At 36.7% G+C, this 14,967-nt stretch overlaps 1 protein-coding gene across 9 annotated transcripts in view; it reads left to right on the top strand.

Annotated features, from left to right (window-relative positions):
* Positions 1-1,074: 1,074 nt before the first annotated feature.
* Positions 1,075-14,967, top strand: part of LOC123500132 (E3 ubiquitin-protein ligase RNF185-like) — a 237,748-nt gene continuing 223,855 nt past the window's right edge. The window contains exons 1-2 of one of the 9 annotated variants that reach the window (XM_045248801.1): positions 1,075-1,537; positions 4,573-4,651. The gene's annotated coding sequence lies outside the window, so the exon portion shown is untranslated. The remainder of the gene's footprint in view (positions 1,538-4,572; positions 4,652-14,967) is intronic. The other 8 variants (XM_045248802.1, XM_045248807.1, XM_045248800.1 and 5 more) reach the window with 8 other exon arrangements.

The following is a 14,967-nucleotide window of genomic DNA, read 5'->3' as shown; positions in this document are numbered from 1 at the left end:
TCTTCAGTTTGCTCCCAGACTGCAGGATGTCTTAGGTAATAAAGTGTGCAATATGTGTATTTATTTATTGAAATACTTGTATTCTTGTTGTGTATACTGTCCAGAGTTATTTTTGTGATAATTTAACCTTAAGTCTTTGCCCAGGGGGTGGGTGGCTAGGCCCATCCTCCTTTGTTGTAATTATTTATTAATTCAACTATAAATTTATCAATCAATCAATCAATATGACCTACTGATGCCTTTAACCCCTTCAGTACCATTACACATTTCCGTACTCATTCTGGTTATTATTTGAATGATTTTATACAGCTTTACAAACTCACGTGGTGATTGAAATAGTGAAGACTCTGGCCATTAAACCTCTGACCTCCATAGACCCTTCATAATGTCAATGCAATCGTCTAATCACACTTAAAACTATAGATGAAAATACGTCCCGGTGCCGAAGGGGTTAAAACAAAAAAATCCCTTTGTTCCAATTTGTTGGGGGTACAGCCCATATTTTTCATATATTGACCCGACTATAAACCTTTGTCCGCCAACAAACAATACCATCCAAAAAGTACAGCCTAATTTCAAACTGCAAAAAATTTCCCCCTGCAGTTATTCAGTACTGTCATTATTGAGGAAAAGCAGTTAGCCATCCCTTATATTACTCAAGTATCAGGTTCATAACTCACTATGCGTCACGACCCCTACACATGTACATGTACGTCCCTTTATCTAGACGCAAAGCATGGCATCAATCCCTATAGTTCCGAAAAACTCTGGGTTCTAAGACCTAAGTGGTTACACGAAAGATGCGCTTGATTGGGTGGTGATATAGGGCCTAATATGGGTACCACTATAAATAAAATTGCCTGTGCCACCAATGGGTGGAAGCTGAATAGCGCTTACTATACATACTCTAAGTATACCTACAGGTGCTATAGACCATAGCGTAAAAAAAAAAAAAAAAAAAAAATTGTCACGTGTATCTCATGACAGTGACATATGACGTCATTACAATACGTCATGACCTTCATCACCACTCACTATTGTTGGTGGTGTTTGTATATTTGTGAGTTTAAATTTTGTTATTGCTTTTAAAGCCATTATTTTGTTAGCATTTTTTATTGAAGTTTCTTAAACAAAAGGCCAATGTTTGCAAGAAACATTTCACTGTCAAAATTTCGTTGGGTATGTGAGGATGATAAGCAGCTATCTCTACAACACGATCCGGTAATATAGCCGACAACTTATGTTTGTTATTGAATTTTTCCTCCAAGTAATTCGTGAGGATTAGCGAGAAGCAAGCGCAAATTAAGCCTCAGAAACGTTAATGTGTATCTTTGTGATTAGTGTGTGTATGTTTGGGTGAGTGAGCTTAGTGGCAGGCGAGGCTGCTGCGTTGGTGTAATGTGGTTGGCGACATAAGGCTGTAAGCAGGCCAGCCATTGTGAGATAGCCTCTCTCATCCCTCCTCTGCTGCTGTAATTATGCTGCCATCTCTGTCTCTACATGAACTTCAAGGAGTAGAAGATTATACTTTTTGAAGGTAAAAAGAAAAAAAAATCAGACTAATAGACATTATAGATCTTTACCATCTAGAGTATGTATATTTTCTATTCGTGCCTAACTTCATTTTTGCATAACAATTTACATATATTGTCAGACCTGATAATACTTTATCTAGATATGAGGTTGGACGATATGGAGGTAACCATTGTCTCTTCCCTCTAGGCTAATACTTACATGTCAGATAGAGTAAAGGTTGTAGAAATATCATGCAATATATATAAGTAAATTTTTACTCTCACCATTGCCTAACTTATGAACGAAACAATTATTATTTTCTGGTAGTTTTCAACCTGTTTAAAATTAATCTGCACTTAATTTTGGTTGCAAATCAGTACTTTTTATATTCCCTCCTTCCCTAAAAAAACATGGTATCTTCCCTCCAAAAGTACAGTGTTGCAATGACAAAAAAAAAAAAAAAAAAAAAAAATCTAGACAAACCGAAATATATCAGAAGAAAATAGTTTTGTTATCACAAAGTGCCACAAAAGTAACAGTACAAAAATTTGGACTGTTATTGCTTGGAGAGTATTTGCCCCCACTGCTGCTCACCGCTGGCTATGCCAACCTAACGAAATTAATCTATTTAACCAAAAGTAACCTGACCCTTATTTTAATCTAACATAATCTAGTTGAGGCAACACACACATGAGACATCTTCCTAAGGACAAATTAATTTTGTCTAACCTAGTGAAACTGATCTGTCCAAAGCAAATTAGCCTTACCTGAGTAGCAACACTAAGAAATTAACGTGAAGTTGTTACCTAAACTTTCTTCATAGAATCTGGTGATACAATGAAAATAATCAAGGCGACATCCTGCCTGGACAGACATCTTCCATAGACTGATTCAAATCGAGTTGCTTCTTTCCACAAAGCATTCTGATAAGCTAGATTTATTATGTATTAGTTTTATTGGTCAGTGGCTGCATATTCAAGCAGAAGAACTAATACCTAACTGATTGATTTCACATGTACACAAGTAGTGTGACAATACACACAAATGAACGAACACGCCTAGCAGCATTCCTCAGTCAGTCCATCATACGTGCAGGGTAGCAATGTGTTAGCTTGTTCTTCCTCAAAAATGGTAAGTCTTCAAAGATTGTTGTCAGCGTTTTGAACAATTTGTTATGGGTATGTATGGGTTTAAATTGCTCAGAATAAGAAGTTCTACAGTTATAGCGATAAGTTTGGGTGCAAGACGTAAACAATTATGACCTTTAAATATAGTAAACATTTAAATGGTACATGACATACCTTATTTGCCAAGCAATTTTCCTTTAAACTTGATGACCTTCACCAAATGTGCTGGGATGCTTCTTGCCAGTTATTTTTACATGATTGGGAATAATAGTATCCCAAATATCATGTATTTCTATTTTTAGTTTTGCTACAGTCAAAGAGTCACGATCCTGAAGCTGTTTTTAATGAAATGCCACACGTGTTCTATGGGATTCAGGTCTGGTGGATTCCCAGGACACTTTTTGAAGTAGTTTACACCACAGTCCTCTAACCACTGGGTAACAGACCAACTTGTGTGAGCAGGAGCTCCGTTGTGCACAAACCAACTAGTGTTATACTTTTCAAAACTTTCAGGCAGGTTATCACACAATAATTTGAAATGACTGCTGATTTATACTCTCATTTTTTCAAGAAACACTAAAGTGCCAACTCCACCAAATGCAAAGTAACCCCACACCATAACAGTTGGAGCATGCTTTACCACTTTAGCTGTATAGCGTGGTCATTGGGGTCAAACCCCCTGGGGCGCCTCACATGCTTGGAACTACAGCGCGACGACACCACAAACGTTGACTTGTCACCACAAGACTTGATCCCAGTCTTCTGGGGGTCCAATCCCTATATTTCTTACAAAAAGCTATGTGATCACGCATGTTTTTCGCACTTAGCAAGGGAAGAACTTTGGCACAACAACTACGATATTGTGAATCTTTAAGTAAATGGTGAGAGATACATCCTACAGACACATCCTGAAGCAGTGAAGGATTACTTTCCTTCAGTTTTCTAGCTGTGAGTGTTGGATTTTTATCCAACTGCTTCCTAATGACCTTAGAAGTATGATTTGATATCTTCCTTGGCCGACCAGAGCGAAGCTTTGGGATAGGAACGGTGTCACCTCCCCAGTCTCAAAATTTCGTTGTCTACTTTTGAACTTGCCACACTCTATTCCCACACAAGTGGCTATATCTTTACAATTATAGCCCTTCTTATAGAAGGTTATAATAGTAACAATTGTGTCTCTTCCCAGCTCTTTACCATCTCCCATTTCAGAGATATTGAGGCAAAAACACAAAGACCACCACAAAAAAACTTGCAATCCACATGATAAATGCTTGCATACTGACACCACCCGTGCCTGGGAGCGACTCAACAGAGTTGCCAAGTTGTGCATATTGTCTCTGCTAAATAATGTTACAAACCATACCATTGAAGAATAACAAAAAGTTTGGTCTCAGATTAGATATTTTTCATGTTTTGAGTTTAGTGAAAAGTTTGGGCAGTCTGTAATTTTATGCCCAAACTTTCCCCTATGAGTGTACATTATGAGAAGGGTGAGAAAAGCCATGTTAATTATGGTGAAAGAGGAAATAAATAACCATATATATTAACTCCTGAAAGTTTGTTAAGCAAACAAAGGAAAAGAAGGTTAAAAGGTTGGTAAATATAAAAAGAGGTATGTGGCCCTGCTGTTCTTGTGATGGCCATATCCTCATTAAACTAATCCTTGCCAATGCAACATTTCTTATTTGGGTAGGTTGGGATAGGTTATATTTACTTATTGGGGAATATGGGATAAGCTTATCCAATTTTCCTATGGTAATTACAGCTATAATTATTAAGGTTGCAGAATATCTTGCTGTATATATTAAGTTTTGGAATCTTGTTAAACCATGTAGAATAAAAATATATGAATAAATGAATAAAACAAAAAAGTTGGTGGTTATGTATATAATATGTCCACATTACCCACACTCCTTCCCACCATCCACAGACCATCATGGAATGAGCCAATGACTACAAACCTGATCAAAATAAATGGATTGCTGGCGAAACGAGTGACAGCTCTGAAGGTGTTTATTTCTCTCTCTCTCTCTCTCTCTCTCTCTCTCTCTCTCTCTCTCTCTCTCTCTCTCTCTCTCTGTGTAAAAGGGAATAATTAAGGCCCACTTAATGTAGACCATGTTTCTCTTCTCTCTCAATAACATTTAAGTTGTTTTAGTGGCAGTTCATCAAGCTATAATTATTGGTTGATGTTTTTATCTATATTAGGAAAATTAGATTAAATAACATAAAAATAGAATTTATTTTTCCTAATGAGGTCTTATTCAGGTGGGGTTGTGAAGTGAATATTAAGATCTGCATCTCTCTCTCTCTCTCTCTCTCTCTCTCTCTCTCTCTCTCTCTCTCTCTCTCTCTCTCTCTCTCTCTCTCTTTGTGTGTGTGTATTTACCTAGTTGTATTTACCTAGTTGTATTGTACAGGGTTTGAGTGGGGCTCATAGTGTCCTGTCTCCGTGCCTCCATTTGTCTAATTTTTCCTTAAAGTTATGCACATTATGTGCTGTAACAACTTCATTATTCAATGCATTTCACTTCTCCACCATTCTCTGTGGAAAACTATATTTTCCAATATCCTTCACACACTGCCTCATCCTGATCTTCTTTACATGTCCTCTTGTCCTATCTTCTGCCATCAGCACTAGGTCTTCCTTGTCTATCTTTTCAATGCCATTGACTATCTTGTATATTGTTATTAGGTCTCCTTGTTCTCATCTATCTTATAAGGGTGGTAGTCCTATTTCCTTCAGTTGGTTCTTCATATGTTAGGTCTTTTAGTTCCAGCACCATCTTTGTTGCAATCTTCTGTATCTTTTTTAATCTTCTTTATCCTTTTTAGAGCTTGGAGACCACACCATTGCTGCATATTCCAGCTTTGGACGTATCATGCTTGTGATGTGTGTGTGTGTATTTACCTAATTGTATTTACCTAGTTGTAGTTTTACAGGGCCTGGGCTTTATGCTCGTGTGGCCCTGTCTCCATATCTACACTTATCCAATTTTTCTTTAAAACTATGCACACTCGTTGCTGAAACCACTTCTTCATTCAAACTGTTCCACGTCTCAACACATCTTTGTGGGAAACTATACTTTTTAATATCTCTTAGACATCTTCCCTTCCTCAGCTTCTTACTATGCGATCTTGTGCTTTGACTTGCATATTCTTCTCTCAGGATCAGATACTCATTGTCCACTTGGTCCATTCCGTTGATCAATTTATAGACTTGTATGAGATCCACTCTCTCCCTTCTCTGTTACAATGTTGGTAGATCTATAGCCTTTAGTCAATGTTGGTAGATCTATAGCCTTTAGTCTCTCCTCATATGTCATCCCTTCAAATTCTGGAATCATTCTTGTAGCCATTTTTTGTAGTTTCTCCAATTTCCGTATGTGTTTCTTTTTATGAGGGGTCCACACTACTGCATATTCCAATCTGGGTTTTATTATAGTACTTATCAATTTCTTCATCATTTCTTTGTCCATGTAGTGAAATGCTATTCCAATATTCCTTTGCAAATTATATGTTTCTCTAAAAATTCTATCAATATGGCTTACTGGTTGATTGTTTTCTTCCATCGTCACTCCTAAGTCCTTTTCCTTTTTAACTTTTTCCAGTTCTACTTCATCTCCCATCTTATAGATTCCCACAGGTCGTCTTTCACTCTTTCCCATTTCCATGACATGGCTTTTGTTCACACTGAATTCCATTTCCCACTTTTTACTCCATTCCCAGATCTTATTTAGGTCTTCTTGCAGTATTTCATAATCCTCATTTTGCTTTATAACTCTGCACAGTTTCGTATCATCTGCAAACAGATTTATGTAGCTGTTCACTCCTTCTGGCATGTCGTTAATATAAATGAGGAAAAGTATTGGTGCCAATACTGACCCCTGTGGCACTCCGCTTTCTACTGCTCTCCACTTGGACTTCATATCTTTAACTACCATCCTTATTTCTCTCCTCCTCCAATAATTTTCTATCCATCTCAATGTGCTTCCTTTTAAGCCACCCTTCTCTAACTTCCATATTAATCTTGCATGTGGCACTTTGTCAAACGCCTTTTTTAAATCCAAATAAATACAGTCAACCCATCCCTCTCTCTCTTGTACTCTATCAACTATTCTAGAATAGAAACTCAGTAAATTAGTTACACAAGACCGTCTTTTCCTAAAACCAAATTGGCTATTTGATATTAATTTGTTGTCTTCAAGGAACTTGATCCATTGTTTCTTTATTATTCTTTCACACATCTTGCATATTACACTAGTTAGTGATACCGGTCTGTAATTTAAAGGTTCTTCCTTCCTTGCGCTCTTATATATGGGAACTACCTCAGCTCTTTTCCATTCTACTGGTACTGTTCCATTTTCTATTGAGCATTTTATGATGTTGTATATAGGACTTGCTAGTTCTTCCCTACATTCTTTCAGTATTCTGCCTGAGACTTCATCCGGTCCCATTGCCTTCCCTTCATCCAGTTCCTTCATTAACTCTTTTATTTCAAGCTTGGTTACTTTAATCTCTTTCATATAGATTGTCTCTCTATTACCCTGTGGCCTTTCAAATTTTGATTCCTTAGTAAAGACCTCCTGGAATTTATTATTTAATAGTTCTGCCATACTTTTTGGGTCTTCCACTATCCCGTTCTCTCCTTTTAACCTTTCTATTGTTTCTTTATGCCTAATTTTTCCATTTATGAATCTGTAGAACAATTTTGGTTGCGCCTTACATTTTTCAACAATGTCCTTTTCAAAGTTCTTTTCCTCTTCCTTCCTCACCTTAATATATTAATTTCTCGCTGCCTTGAAGTTTTCCTTATTTATTGGATTTCTATTTTTCCTCCACCTTTTCCATGCTCCATCTCTTTTCTCCTTTGCCGTAGCACATCTTGCATTAAACCAATCTTTCTTTCCTTCTTTAGGTCTATATTTCGGGACTTATTTCCTGACTCCTTTTTTGTATATTTCCAAAAATAAGTTATACTTCTCTTGCATCATCTCTGAGTTTTCCATCTCCTCCCAGTTTACGTTTTTAAAATAGTTCTTGAGATTCTCAATATCAGCCTTTCTGTAATTTAATCGGTCTCCTTAGTATGAATCGGCTCTATCTTCCTTTCCCTCTTCTATATCCATTTCTAATATTACATGGTCACTCTTTCCCAATGGGCACATATCTTATATCATCATTCATTTGTATACCCCTTGTAAAAATTAGGTCCAATATCGCCGGCTCGTTGTTTCCTCTGAATCTTGTGCATTCCTTTACTCTCTGGTCCATCATATTGTCTATCATTAGGTTCAGGAATCTTTCTCTCGAGGCTTCCTCCCCCATACCACTTTCATAGTTTTCCCAGTCCACTTCTTTACAGTTGAAGTCTCCTACTAATATCACTTTTCTCCTTTCTCTAACGATTCTCATTAGACTCCTTATTGTGTCATCTATCATGTCTTTATATTCTTGATTGGTCCATGAATTTGTTTGTGGTGGCACATATGTTACAATGATTGTTAACTTTTATTAATATGCATCTTAACATACAGTACATCTACTTTTCCTTCCCCACATTCCACTTGATTGATCACTATCTCCTTCCTTAACATTATCATGACTCCTCCTTCTCTTTTACCCCCTCTGTCTCTTCTCCATACATAATACCTATTATCCAAGTTTATTTTGATTGCCTCATTTAGTTTTGTTTCAGCCAGGCATACAGTATCCGGATTTTCTTTCTATATGTAATCTCTTAATTCTAATTTACTTGATAAAACCCTGTCTATGTTTGTATACATCATTTTTATTCTCTTGCCTTTATCATTTTTAGTTAAACTTGTTCCACTTTTTTTCTCTTCCTTCTCGTTTATATACCATTTCCTTATCCTGTCTCCTAGAATTCTCCAAAAAAATGCCTTTTTTTCCTCTTCTGACCTTGCATTATTTTTTTTTTCCTTTACTGCTGCTGCCAGTTCATTGTATCTCTTCCTTTCTTCCTCATTTCTATTTTTCTTTATATATATATATATATATATATATATATATATATATATATATATATATATATATATATATATATATATATATATCTTTGCAGCCTTCTGTTTCTCTAAGTTTTGTTGTTCTATATAATATTTCTTCTGTTGCTGCTTTTGATTTTAGTAGTATTTTAATTGGTCTCGTTTTCCCTTCTTGATATGGTCCCATTCTGTTTATTTCTTCTACTTCCTCTTCGTCGTTTAGATTTTTTAGTAGGTCTTTGACTGATTTCATTTCTTCTTTTTCTCTTCTTGGTCTATATTTTATATTTTTTTCTTTTATTCCAAATACGACTACACTCTTCTTTTTTTTCTGCAATTTCTCTAACTAGATTTTCTTTTGTCTTGAGAACTCCTATCATTTTGTTTGTCATATTTTCTTCTTTTTCTTTTAGTTGTTCTTGAATCACCTCCTGAAAATCAGCCTTATATTTCTTATCTTGGACTCTCCATTCTTGTGCTTCTTTTTTAATTGTGTTCTGTACTCTTTCCTCTTCCTTGTTTACTAGATCTTTCAGCTTCTCTTTTTCTTTCTCTGCTTTACCGAGTCCTTCTTCCATCTGCTTCTTGTAGTTAGCTACTTCCTTTTTCAGTTCTTCGTTTTCCGCTCTTAGCCTAGTCTCGTTTTCTTCCACTTTTTTTTATCCTTTTTGTCAGTTTTATAAACTCTTTTTCCTATTCTTCATTCTCTTTCATTTCCATCCTCTCCTTTTTCAATTTATCTAGTTTATGTTCAATAGTCAACACTCTCTTAAGTAGTGAAGTATTTGCCATATCGAAACCTTCGAATGCGCTCTCTCCCTCACCAACATGGTTATCATCAGCTTTCATTCTTTCCCTAGTCTCATATCTGCATTTTGATGGAATCTTTTTTACTCATGATTCTTTAACAGTTGATTTCACGAAAAATGAGTCCACACTACCTGCCCAGGCCACTGTAAATACTGTAAAACAGGTACGTAGTGAAGATCAGCTGATTGTCGGAACAGCGCCAATGCGTCCTTCCTCGACCGCGTCTGGTGTATTTACCTAGTTGTATTTACCTATTTGTAGTTTTACAGGGCCTGGGCTTTATGCTTGTGTGGCTCCGTGTCCATATCTACACTTATCCAAGCCTTTAGTCTCTTCTCATATGTCATCCCTTCAAATTCTGGAACCATTCTTGTAGCTATTTTTTGTAGCCTCTCCAACTTTCTTATGTGTTTCTTTTTATGAGGGGTCCACAATACTCCTGCATATTCCAATCTGGGTCTTATTATAGTACTTATCAATTTCTTCATCATTTCTTTGTCCATGTAGTGAAATGGTACTCCAATATTCCTTAGCAAATTATATGTTTCTCTAAAAATTCTATCAATATGGCTTACTGGTTGATTGTTTTCTTCCATCGTCACTCCTAAGTCTTTTTCCTTTTTGACTTTCTCCAGTTCTACTCCATCTCCCATCTTATAGATTCCCACAGGTCGTCTTTCACTCTTTCCCATTTCCATGACATGGCTTTTGTTCACATTGAATTCCATTTCCCACTTCTTACTCCATTCCCAGATCTTATTTAGGTCTTCTTGCAGTATTTCACAATCTTCCTTTTGCTTTATAACTCTGCACAGTTTCGTATCATCTGCAAACAGATTTATGTAGCTGTTCACTCCTTCTGGCATGTCGTTAATATAAATGAGGAAAAGTATTGGTGCCAATACTGACCCCTGTGGCACTCCTCTTTCTACTGCTCTCCACTTGGACTTCATATCTTTAACTACCATCCTTATTTCTCTCCCCCTCAAATAATTTTCTATCCATCTCAATGTGCTTCCTTTTAAGCCACCCTTCTCCTCTAACTTCCACAGTAAGGTGTGTGTGTGTGTGTGTGTGTGTGTATTTACCTAGTTGTAGTTTAACAGGGTCTGGGCTTTATGCTCGTGTGTCCCCGTCTCCATATCTACACTTATCCAATTTTTCTTTAAAACTATGCACACTCGTTGCTGACACCACTTCTTCACTCAAACTGTTCCATGTCTCAACACATCTTTGCAGGAAACTATATTTTTTAACATCTCTCAGACATCTTCCCTTCCTCAGCTTTTTACCATGCGATCTTGTGCTTCTAATGTCATATTCTTCTCTCAGGATCAGTTTCTCATTATCCACTTGATCCATTCCGTTAATTAATTTATAAACTTGTATCAGATCCCCTCTCTCCCTTCTTTGTTCCAGGGTTGGTAGATCCATAGCCTTTAGTCTCTCATATGTCATCCCTTCAAATTTTGGAACCATTCTTGTAGCTATTTTTTGTAGCCTCTCCAATTTCCTTATGTGTTTCTTTTCATGAAGGGTCCACACTACTCCTGCATATTCCAATCTGGGTCTTATTATAGTACTTATCAATTTCTTCATCATTTCTTTGTCCATGTAGTGAAATGCTACCCTAATATTCCTTAGCAAATTATATGTTTCTCTAAAAATTCTATCAATATGGCTTACTGGTTGATTGTTTTCTTCCATCGTCACTCTTAAGTATTGTACTTATCAATTTTTTCATCATTTCTTTGTCCATGTAGAGAAATGCTATTCCAGTATTCCTTAGCAAATTATGTTTCTCTGAAAATTTTATCAATATGGCTTACCAGTTGATTTTCTTCCATCGTCACTCCCAAATCCTTTTCCTTTTTTACTTTCTCCAGTTCTACTCCATCTCCCATCTTATAGATTCCCACTGGTCATCTTTCACTCTTTCCCATTTCCATGACATGGCTTTTGTCCACATCTCCTATTTTTACTCCATTTCCAGATCTTATTTAGGTTTTCCTGCTGTATTTCAGAATCCTCTTTTTGCTTTATAACTCTGTACAGCTTCGCATGTGTGTGTGTGTGTGTGTGTATTTACCTAGTTGTAGTTTTACAGGGCCTGGGCTTTATGCTCGTGTGGTCCCGTCTCCATATCTACACTTATCCAATTTTTCTTTAAAACTATGTACACTCTTTGCTGATACCACTTCCTCACTCAAACTGTTCCAAGTCTCAACACATCTTTGGAAACTAAATTTTTAACATCTCTCAGACATCGTCCCTTCCTTAGTTTCTTACTATGCGATCTTGTGCTTCTAAAGTCATATTCTTCTCTCAGGATCAGTTTCTCATTATCCACTTCATCCATTCCGTTAATCAATTTATAAACTTGTATCAGATCCCTCTCTCTTCTCTGCTCCAAGGTTGGTAGATCCATTGCCTTTAGTCTCTCCTCATATGCCATCCCTTTAAATTCTGGAACCATTCTTGTAGCCATTTTTGTAGTCTCTAATTTTCTTATGTGTTTCTTTTATGGGAGTCCACACAACTCCTGCATATTCCAATCTAGGTCTTATTTTAGTACTTATCAATTTCTTCATCATTTCCTTGTCCATATAGTGAAATGCTACTCCAATATTCCTTAGCAAATTATACGCCTCTGAAAATTTTATCAATATGGCTAACTGGTTGATTATTTTCTTCCATTGTCACTCCCAAGTCCTTTTCCTTTTTTACTTTTTCTAGTTCTACTTCATCTCCCATCTTATAGATTCCACTGGTCTTTTCACTTTTTCCCATTTCCATGACATGGCTTTTGTCCACATTGAATTCCATCTCCCATTTTTTGCTCCATTTCCAGATCTTGTTTAAGTCTTCCTGTAGTATTTCATAATCCTCTTTTGTTTAATGACTCTGCACAGTTTCGCATCGTCCGCAAACAGATTTATGTAGCTGTTCACTCCCTCTGGCATGTCATTTATATATACGAGAAAAAGTATTGGTGCCAATACTGACCCCTGTGGCACTCCGCTGTCTACTGTTCTCCACTTGGACTTCATATCTTTAACTATCGTCCTTATTTCTCTTCCCATTAAGTAATTCTTCATCCATCTCAATGTGCTTCCTTTTAAGCCACCCTTCTCCTCTAACTTCCATAGTAATCTTTCATGTGGCACTTTATCAAAAGCCTTTTTTAGATCTAAATAATTTTATCAATATGGCTAACTGGTTGATTATTTTCTTCCATTGTCACTCCCAAGTCCTTTTCCTTTTTTACTTTTTCTAGTTCTACTTCATCTCCCATCTTATAGATTCCCACTGGTCGTCTTTCACTTTTTCCCATTTCCATGACATGGCTTTTGTCCACATTGAATTCCATCTCCCATTTTTTGCTCCATTTCCAGATCTTGTTTAAGTCTTCCTGTAGTATTTCATAATCCTCTTTTTGTTTAATGACTCTGCACAGTTTCGCATCGTCCGCAAACAGATTTATGTAGCTGTTCACTCCTCTGGCATGTCATTTATATATACGAGAAAAGTATTGGTGCCAATACTGACCCCTGTGGCACTCCGCTGTCTACTGTTCTCCACTTGGACTTCATATCTTTAACTATCGTCCTTATTTCTCTTCCCATTAAGTAATTCTTCATCCATCTCAATGTGCTTCCTTTTAAGCCACCCTTCTCCTCTAACTTCCATAGTAATCTTTCATGTGGCACTTTATCAAAAGCCTTTTTTAGATCTAAATAAATACAGTCAACCCATCCCTCTCTCTCTCTTGTACTTTATCAACTATTCTAGAGTAGAAACTCAATAAATTTGTCACACATGACCGACCTTTTCTAAAACCAAATTGGCTATTTGATAATATTTTGTTGTCTTCAAGAAACCCGATCCATTGCTTCTTTATTACTTTTTCACACATCTTGCATATTACACTAGTTAGTGATACCGCCTGTAATTTAAAGGTTCTTCCTTCCTTCGCTCTTATATATGGGAACCACCTCAGCTCTTTTCCACTCCACTGGCACTGTTCCATTTTCTATTGAGCATTTTATGATGTATATTGGACTTGCTAGTTCTTCCCTACATTCTTTCAGTATTCTGCCTGAGACTTCATCCGTCCCATTGCCTTTTCCTCATCCAATTCCGTCATCAACTTTTTATTTCAAGCTTGGTTACTTTAATCTCTTTCATATAGACAGTCTCTATTACCCTGTGGTCTTTCAAATTTGGATTCCTTAGTAAGGACCTCATGAAATTTACTATTTAACAGTTCTGCCATACTTTTTGGGTCTTCCACCATTCCGTTTTCTCCTTTTAACCTTTCTATTGTTTCTTTTTGTCTTATTTTTCCATTTATGAATCTGTAGAACAATTTTGGTTGTTCCTTACATTTTTCGACAATGTCCTTTTCATAGTTCTTTTCTTCTTCCTTTCTCACCTTAGCATATTCATTTCTTGCTGTTTTGAAGTTTTCCTTATTTTCTGGATTTCTGTTTCTTCTCCACCTTTTCCATGCTCCATCTTGTTTCTCCTTTGCCCTAGCACATCTTGCATTAAACCAATCTTTCTTTCCTTCTTCTTTAGGTCTATATTTGTGTGTGTGTGTGTGTGTGTGTGTGTGTGTGTGTGTGTGTGTGTGTGTGTTACCTAGTTGTATTTACCTATTTGTAGTTTTACAGGGCCTGGGCTTTATGCTCGTGTGGTCCCGTCTCCATATCTACACTTATCCAATTTTTCTTTAAAACTATGCACATTCTTAGCTGACACCACTTCCTCACTCAAACTGTTCCAAGTCTCAACACATCTTTGCGGGAAACTAAATTTTTTAACATCTCTCAGACATCGTCCCTTCCTTAGTTTCTTACTATGCGATCTTGTGCTTCTAAAGTCATATTCTTCTCTCAGGATCAGTTTCTCATTATCCACTTCATCCATTCCATTAATCAATTTATAAACTTGTATCAGATCCCCTCTCTCTCTTCTCTGCTCCAAGGTTGGTAGATCCATTGCCTTTAGTCTCTCCTCATATGCCATCCCTTTAAATTCTGGAACCATTCTTGTAGCCATTTTTGTAGTCTCTAATTTTCTTATGTGTTTCTTTTATGGGAGTCCACACAACTCCTGCATATTCCAATCTAGGTCTTATTTTAGTACTTATCAATTTCTTCATCATTTCCTTGTCCATATAGTGAAATGTGTGTGAAGTGTGTGTGTGTGTGTGTGTGTGTGTGTGTGTGTGTGTGTGTGTGTGTGTGTGTGTGTGTATTTACCTAGTTGTATTGTACAGGGTTTGAGCAGGGCTCATAGTGTCCTGTCTCCATATCTCCACTTAACTAATTTTTCTTTAAAGCTATGCACATTATGTACTTGAACAAATTCATCATTTAATGCCTTCCACTTTTTCACAGTTCTGTGTGGAAAACTTTTTTGCAATATCCTTCACACACTTTCTCTTTGTAATCTTTGCATGTCCTCTTGTCCTTCCAGCTTCTTCTGTCACCAGCACCATC

This window comes from Portunus trituberculatus, chromosome 50 (genome assembly GCF_017591435.1).
Source record: "Portunus trituberculatus isolate SZX2019 chromosome 50, ASM1759143v1, whole genome shotgun sequence".
Taxonomy (NCBI): Eukaryota; Metazoa; Arthropoda; class Malacostraca; order Decapoda; family Portunidae; genus Portunus; species Portunus trituberculatus.
This window is presented reverse-complemented; position numbering and strand designations above follow the sequence as displayed.